The 22,199-nt window shown below is 36.5% G+C and overlaps 1 protein-coding gene across 1 annotated transcript in view; it reads right to left on the bottom strand.

Annotated features, from left to right (window-relative positions):
- Positions 1-21,010, bottom strand: part of CLOCK (clock circadian regulator) — a 131,832-nt gene extending 110,822 nt beyond the window's left edge. Inside the window, exons 1-2 of the mRNA XM_080796704.1 lie at positions 20,800-21,010; positions 19,753-19,831 (exon numbers count right to left, since the gene is read on the bottom strand). The gene's annotated coding sequence lies outside the window, so the exon portion shown is untranslated. The remainder of the gene's footprint in view (positions 1-19,752; positions 19,832-20,799) is intronic.
- Between the last annotated feature and the right edge of the window lie 1,189 nt (positions 21,011-22,199).

Raw genomic sequence — 22,199 nt, forward strand, 5'->3', positions numbered from 1 at the left:
CAGGAAACATTTGAGGATATGGTAAAGGTATCTTTTTCAAGGAAAAAGGCAATTAAGGATGATAAAGGCAGAAGATAATATAAAACAAACTAGTAAGAAAATCAAATCAGATTACAAAGGAAACTAGCAGTAAGTTTTTTTTTTTTTTTTTTTTTAATTTATTTGACAGACAGATCACAAGTAGGCAGAGAGGCAGGCAGAGAGAGAAGGGAGGAAGCAGGCTCCCCACCGAGCAGAGAGCCCGATGCGGGGCTCGATCCCAGGACGCTGGGATCATGACCTGAGCCGAAGGCAGTGGCTTTAACCCACTGAGCCACCCAGGCGCCCCATAGTAAGATTTTGAAAAACTTCCTATTTGTAAGTAAAGATAATCTAACATAGATATCAAATATTTTATTTTTTGAGTTCCATTAGCATCATGACCTTGAACCCACCGAGAACAAAAATTAACCTTAGCTCAATAACTGCAATTTACTGTATTTAAAATCAACCTGACAAGCCTGGATTCTTGTCATTACAGAATGAAACATAAATGTTACATTATAAACCTACTCAAATACAAAACAAAAGATAGAAATGGAAATGAAGAGTAGAAGACACAAGATAAAGAAAAGGATAAAAGTCTTGATGTTCTTTTTTATTATTATTTAAAGATTTTATTTTTAAGTCATCTCTACACTGCATGTGGGGGCTCAAAATTACAACCTGCAAGAGTCACATGCTCTACGAAATGAGCCAGCCAGGTACCCCAGAAGTCCTAGTGTTCTTAACTTGCATAGTAGGGATTTAAAATACAATATCTGAGGAATTCAAATATTTTATTTACAGTTGCAAAAACATTAATGAAAGAACTAAATCTAGTAAGTATAAAACTGGAATACAGAGAGAAGAAAAGAAGTCTAAGGATAAATAAGCTAAATCCTCATCTTTTTTTAGCAGGAAGTAAAGAGACATAATTGAAGTTAATTAATCAAGAAATAAAAGCGTATCGCAGAGGAAGAAAAGCCCAGGACCACATGGCTTCACAGGAAAATTCTCTAAAACATTTAAAGATCCTCCTCAAATTCTCCCAAAGAATTAAAGAGGAGGCAACATTTCCAAATTCATTCTACGAGGCCACCATTACCCTCATACCAACACCAGAAAAGACACAATAAGAAAATCAGAGAGTAATATCCCTGATGAATACCAATGTAAAAATCCTCAACAAAATACTAAGAAACCAAATTCAACAGCACATTAAAAGGATTATGTACAATGATCAAGTGGTATGTATACCAAGAATGCAAGGATGTTTCAACATATAAAAATACACCACATTAAGAAAATGAAGGGGGAAAAAACACATGAACATTTCAATTGATACAGAAAAAGCATCCAACAAAATTAAATGCCCTTTCTCCACAAAAACACTCAGTAAGCCAGGAACAGAACTACTTCAACATAATAAAGGCCTAATATGAAATGTCTACAGCTAACATCATACTCAAAAATGAAAAAAATGAAAGCTTTTCCTCTAAGATTAGGAATAAGGCATCACTTCAACATAGTGCTGGAAATCCTACTTAGAGCAATTATTAGGCAAGAAAAAGAAATAAAAGGCATCTAAATAGGGAAGAAAGAAATAAAAGTTTACTCTTTTTGCAGATGACATATATGTACAAAACCCTAATGATCCTACACCCAGCAAAAAACTTTTAAAACCAATAAATGATTTCGGCAAAGGGGCGTAATATAAAATTGACAAAAACCAGTTATGTTTCTACACACTAACAATGAGCAATTTGAAAAGGAAATTAAGAAAGCAACTGCATTTACAATAGCATTAAAACAAATAAAATACCCCAACTTGGTGAAAAACGTGTATACTGAAAAATATAAAATACAACTAAAAGAAATCAAAGATACAAATAAATGGAAAGATACTCTGTATTTATGAATTGCTTCCTATGACTAGTGGCTACTACTATTCAGCACAGTTATGGAATACTTCCATCACCACAGAAAGTGCTATAAAACAATCCTGGTAGAAATTATAATGTAACAAAATTAGAAAATTAACGATAAAAATTTTTAAAAGGCTCTCCACCCTGTAAATTAATATGCGTCTGTTTTTAGATGTTTTCTATTTTTTTATATTCCTTGCTATTTTTTGTTGTTATACTGTTTGTGTTTATTGAGCGCAAAGTATATTTTGTCTATAAAGTTTCTTTCCATTTACTAAAATGAGTTTTATTCTGACTCATCTGCCTTTTCCATGTTACTTTTTTGTTCATATTTTTGGCAGTTTTACTAAAGGCCTGTGCCAATTTTTTTTTTAAGTTTTAATTTCACATCACTTTTTTTTAATAGGACTTGCATTAGTTTCCTAGGGCTTCCAAAACAAAGGACTACAAACTGGGTGGCTTAAAACAACAAATATTTATTCTCTCACAGATGAGGTATGTGCCTTCTATACCCAGTCTGTTAAAAGTTTTTATCTTGGAAGAACGTTTAACTTTATTAATGCTTTTCCTGTATCTATTCAATAACAATAAATTGTGATTTTTATCTTTCTATTCATTCTATTCTATTAATGCTGTTTATCACATTCAATGACTCTTATATGTTGAGTCATCCTTGTACCCCAAGGATATACCCCACTTGATCATGGTGTATGAACCTCTTAATGTGCCACTGAATTTAGTTTGCTAGGATTCTGTTGAGAATTTTTGTATCTATATTCCTCAGGAACATTGCCCTTTAGTATTCTTGTAGTATCTTAACCCAGCTTTGGTATCAGGATAATGCTTGTCTTATAAAATGAGTTTGGGAGTACTCCTTCCTCTTCTATTTTTTGGAAGAGCCTAAGACTAGTGTTAATTATTCTTCAAATGTTTGGTAGAACTCACCAGCGAAACCTGATCCTGGGCTTTTCTTTATCAGCAGGCTTTTGATTACTATTTCAGTCTCCTTATTTTCTACTTCATAATTCAATCCTGGTAGGTTATGTTTCTAGGAACTTACCCATTTCTTCTAGGCTAACTAATTTGTTGGCATATAATTGTTCATAGTAGACTCACGATCCTTTCTGTTTGTTATATCAGTTGTAATGTTTCCTCATTCATTTCTGAATTTGAGTCTTCTTTTTTTCTTAGTCTAGATAAAGATCTGTCAAGTCTCTTTCCAAAGAACCAGCTACGAGTTTCCTTCATCTTTTATATTGTTGTCCCAGCCTCTAGTTCATTTATTTCTTCTTTCAACTGTTTTCTTCCTTCTGCTAACTTTGGGCATAGAGTGTTTTCTTTTTTTTTTTTCTAGTTCCTTGAAGTGTAATTATACTGTTTATTTCTGTTTTCTTTTTTTCTTAATCTAAGGTATTTATCACTATGAACTTCCCTATTAAAACTGTTTTTGCTATATCCCATGTGTTTCAATGTGTTTCCATTTTTAAGGGATACAATTTACTCTTGAGCACCACAGATTTGAACTGCACAGGTCCATTTATACATGGGTTTTTTTATATACATACTATAAATTTTTCATATAATTATAATAACACTTTTCTATAACTTTATTGTTAAGAATACACGTATACACGTATTTTTAAGAATAACGTATAACTTCTGGATTTTTGACTATGCAGGATTTTTGACCCCATGTTGTTCAAGGAGCAACTATATTTTTATTTCTTTTACTTTCTTTAACCTGTTGATTGTTCAGGTGGGTGTTATTTCCACACAACTATGAATTTTCCAGTTTTCCTCTTTTTGTTTCTAATTTTATTCCACCGTGGTAGGAAAAGATACTGGATATGAAGTTAATCTTCCCACATTTGCTAAGGCTTATTTTGTGACTTAAGATGTGCTCTATCCTAAAGAATGTTCCATGCACACTTGAGAAAAATGTGTATCCTGCTGCTGCTGGGTGGAATGTTCTGTTCTATGCGTAAAGTGTATTTCATGTCCATTGTTTCCTTAGATCATCTGTCCATTGTTGAAAGTAGGGTATCGAAGTCCCCTACTATTACTGTATTGTTATTTCTCCCATGATTATCTGTTATTTTCTTAATGTGTTTAGATGCTCTAATGTGGGGTATACATATAATTGAGATATCTTAATGAATCAACCCCTTTTTCATTTTATAATGACTTTGTCTCTTGATACAGTTTTTAACTTAAAATCTATTTTGCCTGATATAAGTATAGCTACCCCTGCTCTCTTTGGTTTCCATTTGCATAGATTATCTTTTTCCATCCCTTCAATTTGAGCCTACATGTGTCCTTAAAGCCAAAATGAGTCTCTTGTAGGCAGCCTATACTTGGGTCTTGCTTTTAAATCCAGTCAGCCACTCTATGCCTTTTGATTAGAAAATTTAATCCATTTGCATCAAATTATTGATAGGTAAGAACTTACTAGTACCATTTTATTGTTTCCTGGCTGTTGCGTGTAGTCCCCTCATTCCTTTCTTCCTCTTGCCGTCTTTGTGAACTGACTTTCTTGGTGGTATGTTTTGAATCCCTTCTCTGTCTTCTGTGAATGTACTGCAGGTTTTGCTTTGTGGTTGCCACGAGGCTTACATAAAACATCTTATAGGCATAACAGTCTATTTTAAGCTAACAACTTACACATACAAAAATTCCATTCTTTCATGCCCCCTCCCATATTTTATTTTTGATGTTGAATTTACTTTTTATGATCCATATAAACTGCTGCAGCTATAATTTTTTAATAATTTTACCCTCTAAATCTTTATACTAGTTAAGTGATTAACATACCACATTATATCGTAAGAATACTCTGAATTTGATTATATACTTACCTTTACCAACATGTTCTGTAATTCTATAAGTTTTTACATTACTAAATAGCATCCTTTCATTTCAGCTTGAAGAACGCCTCTCAGCATTTCTTGCAGGTCAGATCTAGTGGTGACACCCTCAACTTTTTGTCTGTTTGGAAAAGTCTTTAACTCTCCTTCAATCTTGAACAATTTTGCTGGATCGTTTTCTTGGTTGGCAGGTTTTCCCTTTTGGCACTTTGAATAGATCATCCATCCTACTTTCTCCTCACCTGCAAAGTTTTGCTGAGAAATCTGCTGACAGACTTATGGGGGCTCCCTTACATGGAAGCATTTTTTTCCCCCTTGATGTGACAAAACTTTTATGTTTGACTTTAGATAGTCTTTTTATAATGTCTTGGAGAAGACAATTCTTGGGTTTGAAATTTTGGGGGATCTATTAGCTTCATGAACTTGGATAGCCAAATTTCTCCTTAGATTGGTAAGTTCTTAGCCGTTATTTCTTTAAAAATTAGCATTTTAGGGGCACCTGGGTGGCTCAGTTGGTTGAGCAACTGCCTTCAGCTCAGGTCATGATCCTGGAGTCCTGAGATTGAGTCCCGCATCAGGATCTCTGCTCCGCAGGTAGTCTGCTTCTCCTTCTGACCCTCCCCTTCTCGTGCTCTCTCTCCCTCAAATAAACAAAATCTTAAAAAAAAAAAAGCAGTCTGCTCCTTTCCTCCTCTCTTCCTCCATAATTTCAATAATGCATAGTTTAATAGTATCTCATCATTGCAAAGGCTTTCTTCGCTCATTTTCATTCCCCTTTAATTTTACTCTGATTACATAGAGTGACCTGTCATCTTCTTTCTTCTGCTTGGTTGAATCTACTGCTAAACCTACTGAAATCTTCAGTTCAATCACTGTATTCTTCAACTCTAGGATTTCTCTTTATTTTAATGGTTTCTATTTATTCTTTGAATTTTCTTTTTGAGAATTTGTTGGGTGATACTGTTCCTCTAAGCTAAGTGTTTATATTTAATCCTTCTATGTTTAATTTTATTTACTTGTAAAGCTTACTTGAATTATCAAACTACAAATTTCAGACTGTCAAGCTGTAAAAACTGGCTTAGCCAGTCTATCTAGGAAATTGGGAAACAAATACTGTACCCATTCAACAAGTGACACTGTCTTGATATAGTCTGCCTATATGCTTTCAAGTATTATCAGATCACAGAACAAAACTTTTTTCACCCCAACCCTTACCTATGTTTCCTCTCTCATAATGACTTCATAATAAGATGTAATATATTTTGAAAAAATATAATAACTACAGCAGTTGTGTATAAATTATCTAATACAAAGTGGTACCTTAAATATTGAGTACCTTCATTTTACAAATACTAAAAATTTCAAATTTGCCCTGGGTCATTATTAAAGATGTCACTCCCTATATTTAAAATATTCCCTAGAAATTTCAAAGGAGTAAATGCCTTTGAAATAGATCATAAATCTTTAGAGACTATAAGTACATGTTTTGATTTTTATTTCCTGACCCATTTAAGTATGCTTTTGTTGTTTGAAAGGTATTTATTTAAATTAAAATCTTAAGGTGCTCCCAATCTTTTACTGACTACCAAAATCAAAATCAAGTATTCTTGTCAAGTAAAGAGAAGCTGCATATGCCCTTCACAGAGAACTACTTGCTATCTTCGTAAGTAGAAGGGAAGACTAGGCTACTGGTGCCTGAAAAAAACCTTGTATTTTCAGTATAAATTAGCTGTAATCAAATCTTAAGAGAATTGGAGTATTTTTCACTTTGTACAAAGGAATGAAATCATATTTATTATTTAATGGATAAGAAACTATTATACAAGACAGTTTCTAGGGTATTTTTATTTTACTTATCTTTCCAGTTTCTTAAAACTTACGTATGATTGATGTAATACATATACATGGTTTAAAAATAGTAAAAAACGCTTATAATGGAAAGGCAGCCAGCCTGTCCCTATCTGCAGTCCTGCTGCCTAGAAACAATCACTTTCACCTACTTTTTGCATTTCACTTGTTTTTATATTTATCTCCAAAATTATAGGTCACATATCCTTGTCCTTATTACCAGATTACGTCTATTGACTCTGTGTTATGCAAAAGAATGATTTAGTTCACTTATATTATCTTCAATCGGCATTCTTTTCTCCTCATTCCGAAGTCAATCAATCCTACTGAGGCATGTGAGACTAAAAGCTGAATCTAACTTTTATTTCATGTTAATTAAATTGCTAGGTATAGCTAGCAGCTAACATATTAAGTGGGTAGCTCTATATTACTCCTATCTTTTGGCATAAAGTTTCCTTTACAATCTAGAATTAGAATCAATTTTTATATATGTTCTACATGTGCTTGAGAAGGTATGGTGTCTATTTTCAAGATAGAATTCAGTTTATCCATCAAATTTTGCTTATTACTTGGGGTACTTAGGTGTTCTACCGCCTTAAGGTTTTGTTCCTTTGATACTCTATGGTCTTCTACTAGTTATGGTTTTTGTGAATAAATCTCTAGAATGTTTTTTGCCTTTAAAATTGTTAAATTTTTAATTATTATTTTTGTACAGATATTTGGTACTTCATTATGAAATGAAACATTACAATTACTCATCCTTATATTGCTAATTCCATCCTCTTTATATTTTACAGAATAGTTTTCTGTTACCTTGAATAAGGTTATTATTATTGTACTAAAGGACATCTTTATAATCATCTCCATATATAATGAACTTAGCCCTCTATTTCTTTATATTTTACCTTTCAGTTCTCTACTACAAGCTATGATTCAATGTGTTTTTTTTTCCTCCTCCCTTTCTCATCACTAGAGTTCAATCAAACACATTATCTTTGTTAACTGTTTACTTTCTACTGTTAGGTATACTCCTATTACTATACTTACTGATTTTAAATGCTATTGATTTCTAGTTATTTCATAGGAGGTAATTAGCATACTTGGCACGCTTACTCAAGCTCCCACATTCTTTCCCCGTCTCCTTCTGAAATTGATAGTTATTTCATTATTCATGTATATAGAAGACTAGTAAGGTCTGCTCAAATACTGACTTCTAAATGAAGACTTCTCTGTTCACCCAATTTAAAACTGTAAACCCTGCCTACCCCCTCACATTCATATATTACAACCCCCTAGAGCCTGATGGGTTTTTCTCCAACAGTACTAATGACCATCTAACATGCTTACTGGTTTCTCATCTAGCTTCCTCCAGTTGGAATATAAGCTCCCCAAAGGCAGGGTTTTTTGCCTACTTTGTTCACTGCTACAACACCAGCAACTAAAACAGTACCTGGGGCACAGAGTAGATACTGATTGCTTGCTGAATGAGCAAGATAAAGTCCACTACTAAAAGTATATTTAAAAACTATAAAAGCAATCCTGAGAGAAATTACAGGCCTAAAAGAATGGAGTTCTACTGTGTTTGTGGATCAAAAGACTTGGTATTAAGACATCCTTTCTAAAACGACCCATAGATTCAATATAATCAATCACAATCCCAGGAGCCATTTTCATATGAGTGGCCAAGTTAATCTTAAAATTCATATGAAATGAAAGGAATCTGAAAAAAACAATTTTGAAAAAGTAACACAGTGCTAGAGAACTTCCATTACTAGACTTAAAGCTATAATCATCAAGACATTAAGATACTGATGTAAGAACAGACATACAGATCCCTACCTAAAGTAGATTTCATAAAGACCCACATATACGTGTTTAGTTGATTTTTGACAAAAACAGAAAGATAACTCAGTGGAGAAAAGATGATCTCTTCTCAACAAATGGTGCTAGAACAACTGTCTATCTATGTGGGGGGTGGAAATTTTTTTAAAGAATCTTCAACCCTTTCTTCACACTATATACTAAAAAAAAAAAAAAAAAAAAAACTTGAAATGAACCAGACTTAAACACAAAAGCTAAAACTATAAAACTTCTGCAAGAAAACATGTGAAAAATCTTTGAGGTAGATAAATATTTCTTTGAACATAAAATCTGAAGCATAAAGGAACTGATAAATTGTATTTCATCAAAATTTAAAACTTTTCAAGACACCATCAAGAAAATAAAGGAAGGAACAGGTTGGGAGGTAACTTTCACAATTCTAACATCTGATCAGAACTTTATATCAAAATATATTAAAGAAATAGAACATATCAAAATATATTAAAGAAAAAGAACATTTTATGTCTTACGTTGCTTACAATAAGCAACCCATTTTTCTAAATGGGCAAAAGATTTTAGCAGACACTTCACAAAATACAAGAATGACCAATAAGCACATGAAAACATGCTCAATATCATTAGTCATTAGAAAAATGCAAACTGAAACCACAATGAGATATACCATTACACAACCACTAGAAAGACTGAAATTCAAAAGCAACAATACCAAGTATTGACAAAAATGTAGAGCAACAGCAACTCACACATTTCTGAGGAGGATATAAAGTAGTACACCCACTTGAGAAAACAGTTTGATGGTATCTTATAAAATTAAACATACAACCCAGCAATTCCATCCCTAGATGTTTGCCCAGGTGAAAACCCATGTCCAAAAAAGGTTTAGCAGTTTTGTTTAAGGCCAAAAGTTGGAAGCAATCCAAATGTCCACCAACTGACAATTATAAACAAATTATGTCATATCCCACACAATAAAATAGTCCACAGCCATAAAAAGAAACAAACTATTGGGGCGCCTGGGTGGCTCAGTGCGTTAAGTGTCTGCCTTCGGCTCAGGTCATGATGCCAGGGTCCTGGGATGGAGACCCATATCGGGCTCTCTGCTCAGCGGGGAGCCTGCTTCCCCCTCTCTCTCTGCCTGCTTCTCTGCCTACTTGTGATCTCTCTCTCTGTCAAATAAATAAATAAAGTCTTTAAAAAGAAAAAAGAAACAAACTATTGACAGAAGTATCAAAAGCATTAAGCTAAATGCAAGCCAGACCCAGAAGACAACATAAAGTATGATTTCTTTTATATTACATTTGCAGAAAAGACAAAACTGTGTTAATAGAAAACAGATTAGTTGTTGCCAGGGGAGAGAGAATTTTTCAGGGTGAAAGGAATTTTCTGTATCTTGATTGTGGTGGTGGGTACAAGAATGCATCTGTCAAAACTCAATCATACGTATACTTACCCTGAGTAAACTTTAATATGTATAAATAAACCCAAGTTTTAAGAAGTAAGCTAGGTCAAAAACTAAAATCCAACTACCTAATATACAATAGAATACTTAAGACAAAATAGCTCATGGAAATTAAGTATTCTGTGTAGCTTTAAAAATAAGAAGTCCATATTAAGGTAAAATAGAATAGCTTACAGTAGCCCAATATTCTTGCTGAGAACAACTAGAAAAGCTAAATAAGTTACAAAAATCCTATTCTTAAAGCCCACAGAAAGATGTGGAAAGATGGAGAACAAGTCAGTCTAAAATTACAGAGAAGAGAGAATCTTTTAAAAATGTTTAGATGGGGGCACCTGGGTGGCTCAGTCGGTAAGCTTCTGCCTTCAGCTCAGGTCATGATCCCAGGATCCTGGGACCAAGCCCCGCATCAGGCTCCCTGCTGGGCAGGAAGCCTGGTTCTCCCTCTCCCACACCCCCTGCTGTGTTCCCCTCTCTTGCTGTGCCTCTTTCTGCCAAATAAATAAAATCTTTAAAAAAAAAATGTTTAGATGATCTGCAGTTGTCACTGGGTATAATCAAGTATTTCCTGATTATGAGCATGGGCTGGAGACTAAAAACATACTTGTCCTGTGCAGAACATTGATGCTAAAGAATCAAGAGCTCAAAAGAGCTTTTTGTGTTCACACAGGGCTAGATTAACAAAACTGGACAACTACAGGGACTTCAAGAAGGTACTATCTCCACAAGAACATCTGATTAATTTTAAAACCATGTAGGGTAAGAAGCTAAATAGTTAACTGAAAAGCTTTGAAAAGCAAAGTGAAAATTCCCACCTTTGGCACTGCTAAGAGGATAAAGACCATCAGGTTTTGAAGTGAAAGCTGTGAAAACTACACTGTACAAATAAGGCAAATAAGAGGAAGACTATATCATCAAACTACTAAAATAGTAACGTAACCTCCATATAAATTAAGATGATTGGTTCCCCATTCTACCTGTCTAGAAAAAAAGGGGACCCTGTCTGGCAAAACATACTCAGTAATACTTCCTTTATTTTGTTTTTAATCACAATGTCTGGTATCCAATAAAAAATTATAAAACAATCAGCCCACTTGACCTAATTCACATTTACGTATCGTCAGCTAATAACAACAGAATATATATTCTTTTCCAAACGCACAAAGAACATTTACCAAGGCAGACCATATTCTGGGCCACAAAACAAATCTCAATGTAATTAAAAGGATCCAAGTCATATAAAGTATGTTTTCTCATCACAATGATACTAGAATAAAACAGAAAGACCTCTGGAAAATCCTCATATATCTAGAAACTAGCACACTTCTAAATAATGTATTGGTAAACAATGAGATCAAAGTAAATTAGAGACTGTTTTGAGCTGAATAAAAATGGAAAAAATATACACATATAAAAATTTATAAGCAGTACTTGGAAGTTTACAGCACACAGGGAAGCAGGGAGGCAGAGAGAGAATCAATGACCTCAGCTTGTACCCTAAGAAACTAGAAAAAGAAAAACTAAAACCAAAGTTAAAGGAAGAAAATAATGAAGTTCAGAGCAGAAGTAGGAAATAAACAACAACAACAACAAAGATAGAGAAAATTAGCTAAACCAAAAGCAGATTTTTTGGGAACCTTAAAAAATTAATAAATCTCTAGCCAGACTGATCAAGTGAAAAAAAAAAAGACACAGATTTAAAGTCCAACTGAATCTCTATGGATTATATATAAAATTCACTATAGATTTTATAGATATTTAAAGATATTAAGATTATAAACAACTTTACCAATAAATTCTACAACATAGATGAAATGGACAAGCTCCTTCAGAAACTCAGCATACATGTGAAGAGCTAGAAACAAACAGGACCAATAATCAACAGAACAACAAACCATATAAGCAGACCAATAGATGATGCAGATACTGGAACAAATAGACAAGCATTTAAGTAACTAACCAATATATTCAAGAGAACTGGGAGTATTAAAAATCTATAAAATAGGATTAATGCTCCAGCACTCGAAATCACAACATAAAATTAAGAATACAAGAGATCGGAGGCGCCTAGGTGGCTCAATGGGTTAAGCCTCTGCCTTCGGCTCAGGTCATGATCTCAGGGCCCCGGGATCGAGTTCTGCATCTGGCTCTCCACTCAGCAAGGAGCCTGCTTCCCCCCCTCTCTGCCTGCCTCCCTGCCTACTTGTGATCTCTCTCTGTGTCAAATAAATAAATAAAATCTTTAAAAAAAAAAAAAACAACAGATCAGTTTCAACAAAAGAGAAAATAGTTTTACTAATGGAAGAGGGGTCAATAGAAGATACCTGAGTGATATACTGAGAAAAAACTATTTAAGAGACGTGTGGAACATGATCATTGACCTGTAACATCTAAATTAGAATCTGAAAAGAGGGAAACAAAAGCAATATTTGAAGAGGAGTAACAGAACATCCTCAAACTAAAAGGCATCAAGCTATTAATTCCAAAAGTTGTATGAACATAAAGCAAAATACTTACGAAGCACACCTCAACACATTATAGTCAAACAGCTAAAACACTAAGACAAAAGAGAAAGTCTTAAGAGTAGTCAAAGAAAAATGAAAGACACATTATTCTCAACCAGACTATAAGGTGATAATCACCTTCAATAAGACTGGCAGCTGACTTCAACAAAAAGCCAGAAGACAACAAAACATTTTTTTAATAAAGAAAAAAAATAACTACCAACTCAGAATTCCATATTCAGTAAATAGTATTCTTCAAAAAAGAATGTGAAATTAAGATGGTCTCAAATAAAAAAAAAAAAAATCACTGTTGGCAGTGTTGCCAACAGTAAAATATATACTAAAGGAAGCTATTCAAACAGAAGGAAAATGATCCTAGAAAGAAACACACAAAGACAGGAAAGAAAAAACCTAGAAAGGGTAAATATTAACAAAAATTAGCCACCTAATAATGCTTTCTGCAGTTTAAAATATGTACAAATAAAATACAGAACAATAATGATGCAAAAAGGTTGGAGGACTTATTGGGGAATGATAGTAGTCATTTGTACTATAATAATAAGTCAAGTATACTTGTTATAATCTCTAGAATAACCACTAAAGATATAATGAAAAAATATATAACTCACAAGCAAATAGGAGGAAAAACAATCAAAATAACTTAACTCAAAAGAAAGCAAACAGACGGGATAAAAAGGAATGCAAAGCAGATAATTCAAAGAAGTCAAAGTTGATGGTAGTGGCAAACTGAGCAGTAAAAAAGTAAATGAATTAAATACTCAAAGTAATAATGATAAATTGTATTTATTCACAGACACCCAGAAAACATGAAAGTTTACAAAACTGCACATATTCCACTTTAAAATTGCAACAGGTAAACACATATACACACAAATGCCTCAGAAAATACTGAAAAAAAAATTTTAATCTCAGGGCTCATCCCTGAGATTTTAGGTGATTTTCTTTATCATAGATTTTCTTTGTAGTTTTTGGCACTTTAATTCTTTTCTAAGGAGCAAGACCCATTTTCATAAAAACCACAACACTTTTCAAAAAAAAAAAAATTAGTTTACAAATTTTAATGATCAGCTCCAACAAAGTAACAGACTTAGAGAAAAAGAACATGATCAAGCTTAAAAAGAAGTTAAAAAATATAAACTTATTTCATACAATAAACTCTAATCTGGAAACTAAGAAAGTTTTATAATTATAAATACATCATATCATCACCATTTCTGATGGAGACAAAAATTATCAGGTAAGAATTGGAAACAGGTTTTCCAATTAACAAATGGTTCCCTCACTTCTCTTCTTACTTCTAATAAAAATCTCTGATATTTCCATTGTAATATATTAAATGTTAAACTTGTAAAATAAAATTTAAGTCCTAACATTTTTCATTTTAATTTGTGGGCTGTTCCCTAAATAAGATTTTTAATACTACCTCAACTAAAATTTAAGTTTCAACACAGAAGAAAACCAGTTACCAGTTTCATGAATCAAAACTTGTTAAAGGGCATCAAAGAAAAATACACAATACCATGCATCTTGGAACCATATTCTAGTAACTTTATTATACTAAGTCACATAAAAAGATCAAGTACTCCCAAACTCTCTATATAAAAACAAAACTCTAAGCAACTTATTTAAATATATTTAAACTGGGAGGAAAAAAAAACTCTCTATATAAAAACAAAACTCTAAGCAACTTATTTAAATATATTTAAACTGGGAGGCTCTTACCAGACAGTAAGAGCCCTGTCTGGTATACACTATGAAAACAACAAAACCAGAATAACTGCTAACATTTATTGACCACTTCACTATGGGATACTCTTTGCTCAAGTAATCTGCATTTTTGTCTCACTTAATCCTCACATCATATTATAAACTAGTATTATCTTCCTTTTACAGATGAGAAATTGAGGTAACATTTGCCCAAGGTCATACAACCACCCAGCAGTAAAGCCAGGATTTGAATGCCAAGCAGGCTAGCTCTAGAACCTTGCACTCTTAATCACTACACTATGCTATCAGTGAAAGTAATTAAGATCTTGTTAAAGTAGTATGCTGTCTTTGTTATTAAGTTTCAGGCCATAAATAAGCTTTATTTAGAATAAAACCAAACATTTTAACTATGTGGTCCTGTTGCTGAGACAATAATATCTAAAAACATCATATTTTCATGACAGAGAAAAAAGCAAAAAAGCAATCATTATTAAAAGTATATTCATTAAACCTGAGAACTTGCAAAAATAGACAATAGAAGGCACATTAAAAACTACTGCATTAAACTGCCTATAAAATCTTATCTATTTTCTCTTGAAAGTAATTTAACTTAGTTTTTCTCCCCAACTTAAACTGGAAGATCCAGACACCTAGGAGTAGAATAAAATGTCACAGAAATCCTAAATAAAGCTAAAGTCAATTTTTTGGGTGATGGAGGATTCTTTCTCAGTATTTATATTTTTCCTTTTAAGGAAGTGTTTTGGAGCAAACAAAGAAACCTCTCTGTTGAACTTCATTTTAATCATGTATGGACTGATTCATAAATCCCCACCCTACTTAGAAGGCTCATCTAGATAACTGTTACCCGAATGATTTATGCTCATGAAATGCAAAGTTAGTTTAATACAATTCAAAGTAAAACACAGTTTAGAAATAAACATTATAAAAGCCTTGGATTCACTATTATGGATCATTATTAGTTTACTATATACTTGTATTTTTTCAACAGAAAGCATAAAAGTTCAGTTTTATCTGGAGATTAATACAAATTCAGTATCTACTTAAATTCTAATTCAAAAGTGACACCATTTAAAAATTGATAACTTAAATGTCCAACTGAAAAAGATCAATTAGTAAATTATTATACAAACACAGATGAGAGTACTCCACAGCCATTACGAATAATCATGTTGTGGAAAAACACGGACATAAAAATGTTCAGGATTCGTTGTTAAGTGAATAGAATAATCTGCACTACAGCAGATGCATTATTAGCCCATTTTGTAAACATCATGTCTTTAAGTACACATATATTTATAAAATGGCTAAACAAAATGCAGAAAGAAGATATTTCAGAAGGTTAACAATGGCACCTCTTTGTAGTGGGATTTCCAGTGATAAAAATTTAATTCATGCTTTTTTGTGTCTCCCAAATTTTCTATGTTAGGGATGTACTATTTTTATAACTGGGGGGAAGAGATTAAGAAAGAGACAAAGGAATTATTTACATTAAAGCTGTATTTTAATACAAATCACAAATTCTTAACTAGAGATATGGCTTAACTCTTACTAGTAAAGCCCCCACTTTTTTGTTTTGTTTTTAAATACAAAACCTCTTTACATGAACCAACCTGTATTCTTATTTTCCACTATTCTGGGTAAGAATTAAAAATTAAAGTACCTGATTAAATGTGAGCTCTGAAAAAAGATGGGAATTTCTGACTTAGTATTTGACCTTATAATTGTAGAAATTAAAATATTCCTGAAAAACAAATGTAAGTCACATCCTTAGCAGTATAAGTCAAAAGGAATTCATAAAAAAAAATTTTTATAAGTGATTCCTGTTGACTTCTAAGACTAAAAACAATAAGCAAAATTACATCTTTGTGAAATACACACCTAAAGCAGGTAGCGAAAATAGTCCAGTCGACACTAAAGAGGATGGGTTTAGATAATTTAAAACCTGCATAACCAAAAACATGGAGAAAAACAGTAATCTCCTATCCACCTAATTACCAGAAGTTACACTAACAGAGCTATATAAATGACTAACAAATGGTTGTAAAGCAACCTATAAATAAAAATGCCATAATAATTGGAGTTAATCAGTAAGCAATAAATTGCTCTGACACTTTATTCTTTAAGTAATTCATACAACTCTATCTAGAATTTTAGACTTGGTAAAAGGGAAAATGCAGTCTTGACTAGTACACTGTTAAGAAACTACACATTAAAAAAAGTATGCATCTGCAAAGAACTGGAAGGAAATAGACACAAAACAAAGTGATTTGCTGTAATATGGGACTTTTTTTTATAATGTTGTTTGTTTTCATAGTTTAAAATACTTGCAGCAAACATTTTAATTGACATAACACTATTAGTAAAAATGGGTGGGGAGAGGGTATATTAAATATGTGCTTTGAGAAAAGTTAATAAGAAGCAATTTACTTTTAACACTAATACTCTCTGATATATTAGATGGTAGGTAACAGTTAACTGACAGAATTAAATTTCCTAATATTCCTAACAATCCTGAAATCTAACAGAGGCTGTATTATAATTATCAAACTAAACATCAGATGGCTCTTTCCAGTGGACTACTGTAAAAACAAAAAAAAGCAACTATCAATTAGTCCTATAAGTGCTATAATGATGCACCTTAATTCCTTACTTCCTTGCTCATTAAAAGCTAAGATTTGAGCTTTCTAAATTTGTTCTATCCTTTCTTAACGATTTAAAAGGTTGATATATAAACTCCTCCTCCAATCCCCATGCCTGTAAAAATAAAAAGGTGGAAACATTCTCACCCTTATAAACCTTATGCATATTTTTCTTCTTAACCTTGTGTTATAATCATTACATATGTGCTCTTTTAACTACACTAGATTTCAAACCCACAGAGAGCAGCGTCAGTGATACTGCATCTTTCTATGTAGATCACATATTGTAGTAAAGACTAAATAGTAAAGATTTAGTCTTGATTAATCCTCTGAACTTTCTGCACACTCCGTCACCTGAAAAGAATTATTAGAAAGGTAGAGTTCTCTTGCAGTAGGAAACAGGAGGTGAGTGAAGGTGTGCATACTCCTTTGTCTGCTGTCAGACAAGCACAAACCAGACCAAAAGGCCTTTCCTATTCCTTTTCCCTTCCAAGGCTAGATTCCATCTAAGTCAATCAGCAACTCCTAGCTAAGGACAGAGTGGCCCTTCAGAGGACCTGGAGAGGTTGATGTAATCTAGGGAGTTTCTAGTGGTCTGTAAGACTGGGTCAAAATCCAAAGAAAACCCTAGGATGTGGACTCTAAAGAGTCCTACAAAACCCAAGGAATCCAACTCTTTGAGCTGAATACAATCTACAACCAGATAAAATTCACACCGGTATGACCTAACTGCAAACTGTAAATGCCCCCAGAGCCGACTGGACCCTCACAAGTGAAAAGACGAGTATGTTCTAAGGAGTACACCGTATGTTAAACTTTCTGACATACTCCAGGTTGTTTTCCTGTCCAGTGAGTAGTAAGAGAGCCCATAGTAGAGGCAAACTGACAGAAGAGACAATTCATTTTCCAATATTAAAAAGTCTATGTTTGTAAACACACAGAAAAAGATCTACAAGATTAAACAGTGTTAACAGCAGTTATCTCCGGGGATGGATATGAAATATAAGTTTAATTTTCAAAGGAGGTTTTCACTTATATACATATTGTATTGTTTTCATCTTTCATGAGCATCAATTTACTTTGGTAACTTTAAAAAAATATTAGGTAAAATGCTGAAATGTGATTGTTTTTTTCAAAAAGGATTAATAGACCCACATCGAATTCAAATGAAAAAATAAATGCCATTTTGCAGAAGCTTGGCTACTACAGACCTACAGTTCAAACAGAAATAATGCAATTATCCTATCCTACAAAATAAAAAGGAATACTGGTAACATAACAAAAATGTCCATAGCAACTGTCACCCACTACTCAACGTTCACTACTTTGATTATACAATATTAGCCACCAGAGGGAGTTTCAGTACCCTCCCCTCAAAATTATATCCACTCTAACAAAGCCCTTTTTCAATTTTAACCTAATTAAAAAGGTTATGCTAGCAGAAAAAAAAATATCTTAATACAATTTTTTTAAAGATTTTATTTATTTATTTGACAGAAGAGATCACAAGTAGGCAGAGAGGCAGGCAGAGAGAGAGGAGGAAGCTGGCTCCCCGCGGAGCAGAGAGCCTGATGTGGGGCTTGATCCCAGGACCCTGAGATCATGACCTGAGCTGAAGGCAGAGGCTTTAACCCACTGCGCCACCCAAGCACCCCTCTTAATACAATTTTTATAGCAATCCATAAATCATAAGAAGTTTTTACTTTATTGCACCAACAGAACACTGTTTCTCCATTTTATTTTAATTTTTCATTAGAACTATATTTACAAATTGACATTTCATTGAGGTGCAGGTCTGATTTCCTTAAGAGAAAAAAGTTTCCCAGTCTGAAAAACAAGCTACCTGGACAATCCAGTCTATTATCATTGTAATGGGGTCCATAATCTCCACTTATCACAACTTTGTGGTTAGAAAAAGTAAAATTTTATACAACTATGACTCTGAAAAAAAGAGGAAGAGGGACACAAAACTACCCTCTGAAAACAGCATACTCCAGCCATAATGACCAATGTAAATAATGCCATTGTGTTTTAGGAAAGCAAAATACAACTAAGCATCTTTATGAGTTAGTCGATGATGTCAGCATCTTAAAAATCAAAGTTGAAAGAGCCCAGCTTATCATAAACTTTTTCAATGTTAGTTCATTTTTCTAAAAAAAACATTAAGAAAAATCACACTGAAAATGTCCAAAATCACAAGTAATGGAACAGAGACAGGCAGACAGACAAAACCCACACAGCAAATTATTTGGGAGAGGGGGATTTTTGTTTAATCTAGTTTATGAGTCTGTAACATAGTCACAAAAAATTTCTGAATACAAAGACATATACAGTGTAAATCTCATTTCCCACCTCCCTTCCTCAGGCTTCTACTTCTCCCTCTCTCCCACTGCTATTACTTCCCCAGTATCCTCCCAGAGTTTCTTTATAATTGAAGAGCAAACACAAGTTCATATTCTTATTCCTCCCCCACATCTTAACACATAAAGTAGCACATTATCCACACTGTCCTACACCTTGGGGGTTCCCCCCCACTCTTTATAACATATTTTGCAGATCTTTCCACGCCAGTGCACAAAAAGCTTCCTCATTCTTTATCTCATAGCTGATCATAACTAATTCTGCCACAACTTTCATTTGTCGTCTTCTGGCTAACCTCTAATGACATTCTGTTCATTCAAATACGTAATACCTGAGTTAAGTTTCCTTCCCCCAACAAGATTTTAAAACAAACCAGATTTGAAGTGTCCCAGGAGATAACTTTCAAGAAAGCAACTCATTAGCTAAATTATGTCCGTTTCAGAACGTTTGTTTTTCAAGCAGGTGAAGGCACAAACATACCACAACTCTCAAATCACTAAAAATAAAGCGACAAATTAGAATGCAATCTTCACGTGAAATTACCTTTTTTTTGATTTGGGGGATCAGCATAATAGTCATATCAATAGTGACTGTAAAACTTTCTTCTTGGGCTTTTCTTTCACTGTAAAGGAAAAAAAAATTTTTTAAGACTAGTAAGCCTTGAAGTCCTAAGAGCGTGGCATCCTAAGAGCAAGAGGGAAGGACCACCTGACTCGATCTTCAATCCCCAGGTCAGAGGCCAAGGCATTGATCTTTCAGGATCCTGCTGACTTATCAACAGGACGACTTCTACACCAACGAAACACTCTGAAGAATACAAGCTCTGCGGCGCTACGTGTTGGAAATTACACACCAGAAGCCAGAGCGCCAAGACCAGATCCACAGACTCCAGCTTCGCGGGCGGAAAGGGATCTAGAACAGCCAGCCGCGGTGGTGACAGGGCGCGGGGAGGCGCGGGTCGCCAGAAGGAAGACCCGGAGCCGCGCCGCGAGCCCTCGAACCCGCGCAGTCTCCCGCGCTGCAGGCGCGGAGCCGCGCGTTTCCCGGGAACCGAGCCCCGGAACCACGACCACTAACGGAACCAGCCCACGGGCGGAGGCCGCCGCTCGGACAGCGGACCGCGGCGCGCGGGCCGGCAGCCGGGAGGGCGGGGGTTCCCCGGAGGAGCTGGCCGCCCCGGCGCCCCATTGGGCGCCGCTCCAAACGTGCCCGAGTTGTGACAGGAATAAAGTGGGTCACAAGGCCTAGCGGGTCCCCAGCGAAAGCCCTCTCGGCACCGCGTCTCCGGCTTTCCCGGCCTCTGCAACCGGCCCCAGCCCGGAGGCGCGCTCCGGCCACCGGCCCCACCGTGCACCCCAATCCCGCCCCTGCCCCGCAGGTAACCCCAGCAGCCCCGGAGGGCCCCTCAACCAGGGCGCGACTCCACCCCAACTCCCGGGAAAAGGCACACTAGGGCGACAGGCAAAACTTGGGCTTCAGCTCCCGCCTTCCCCTCCCTCGGCCACCGCCCCCCGGCCCCACACACACACACACACACACACACACACACACACACCGCCCCCCGCTCCCTCCCCTTCTCCGCGTCCTTACCGTGTGGCTTGCGGCGGCTCCGGCTTCTTCCCTCCCCCACCCAGGAGTCTGGCTGCGGTGACTCGGAACCACTAACCCAGAGCGTCCAGGAGACACAGCGGCTCCCAGCACAAGCAGCACCTGGGGCTGTGAGTGGCGCCCCCCCACCCCCACCAAAAAATTCACCGCTACTGCCGCCCGCTCCTCCCCCTCCCTTCCCTTCCCCTCCTCCACCGGCACTGGGAGCACGCATGCGCCGCCGAAACAAGCCTACCGGCGGACTTCAGGCCCCGGGCCCACCCGGTGGGGCGCTACTCACCGGGAGCGCGCACGCGTCGCCGGCCAGATTTCCTTCGCGCTCTCGCTCTCGGGGGTTTCCTTTTTAAGCCGGTAGCCGCAAGCCCAGTCTGTGATTGCGCTCCCTGCTGGCGCATGCGTCGTCAGTGACCCCCGCGGGCTCCGACGGCCGGCGCTCAGTATTTGCCCCTCCCCTCACTCTCCCTTTCCCCGGCGCAACCCCGTGCGCATGCGACTTGCCCCGTTAGGCAGCGCGGAGCCGCGGAGGGGATCCCGGGCGCCGAGGAGACTCCGGCTCCCTCGGGCCGTGCGTCTGCGCCGTCTGCGGAGGGAAATCGGGATCTCCCCGGCGCCCCCTTCCCCGCTCTCATTACTGGAAAGCTGGGGAGGCGGGGCCTGCTCGGGTGGAGGGTACGGTCGGTCCCCGGAGCGTTGGCGTTAGGTCCGGGCGGCTTTGGTTTTCACCCATTGCGGGGAGCGAGGAGGAGGAGGGAGAGCTTCTTGCCGGATGAGGCACCCGGAGGCCCGAAAGGGGACCCTCTCTCTTTCGTAAAGCAAATCACTTGGCTAGCACGCCGGGGAAGATTTTCTGGGTGTTGGCAGACGGAAGGCTTTTTTCATTTTCCAGCGGCATCACTCGCGTTTCCTCTCTTGGGACTGGGAGAGGTTGTTTGCGAAGGTGGAGAGACATCCCGAGGCGTCTTTTCCTTCTCCCTGGAAGGAGCGCGGCTCGGGTCGCTTCTTATTGGTGGGTGGGCCTGCGGAGCCCGGATTTGCGCCCGGGGCTGCAGCGGGAGGTAAAAGGAGGTCAGGAGGTGTTCCTTCGGAGTTTTTCACCTGGCCTTAAAGGCCTGGCGACAGTTTGGTGGAAGATGGGGAATGAAGCAGTGGGATGCACCAGGATCTGATATGCACGGCTTCCCTTGTTAGAAAAATGTGTGACTTCCTACTTACGTTAGGGGAAATTACCTCCCTTGATGCATAAAATACACTTAGTCCCCATGGGAAGGCACTTTTCAGTAGTTGTAAATGATTGGAAAAGTTTATACAGTCCTAATTCCTAGTCGTTTTTATGTTTTAATGAATGTCCTTTGGATTTAAAATAGAAGCTATCTTGTTTCAAA

The sequence above is a fragment of the Martes martes genome (assembly GCF_963455335.1).
Source record: "Martes martes genome assembly, chromosome: 2".
Classification (NCBI taxonomy): domain Eukaryota; kingdom Metazoa; phylum Chordata; class Mammalia; order Carnivora; family Mustelidae; genus Martes; species Martes martes.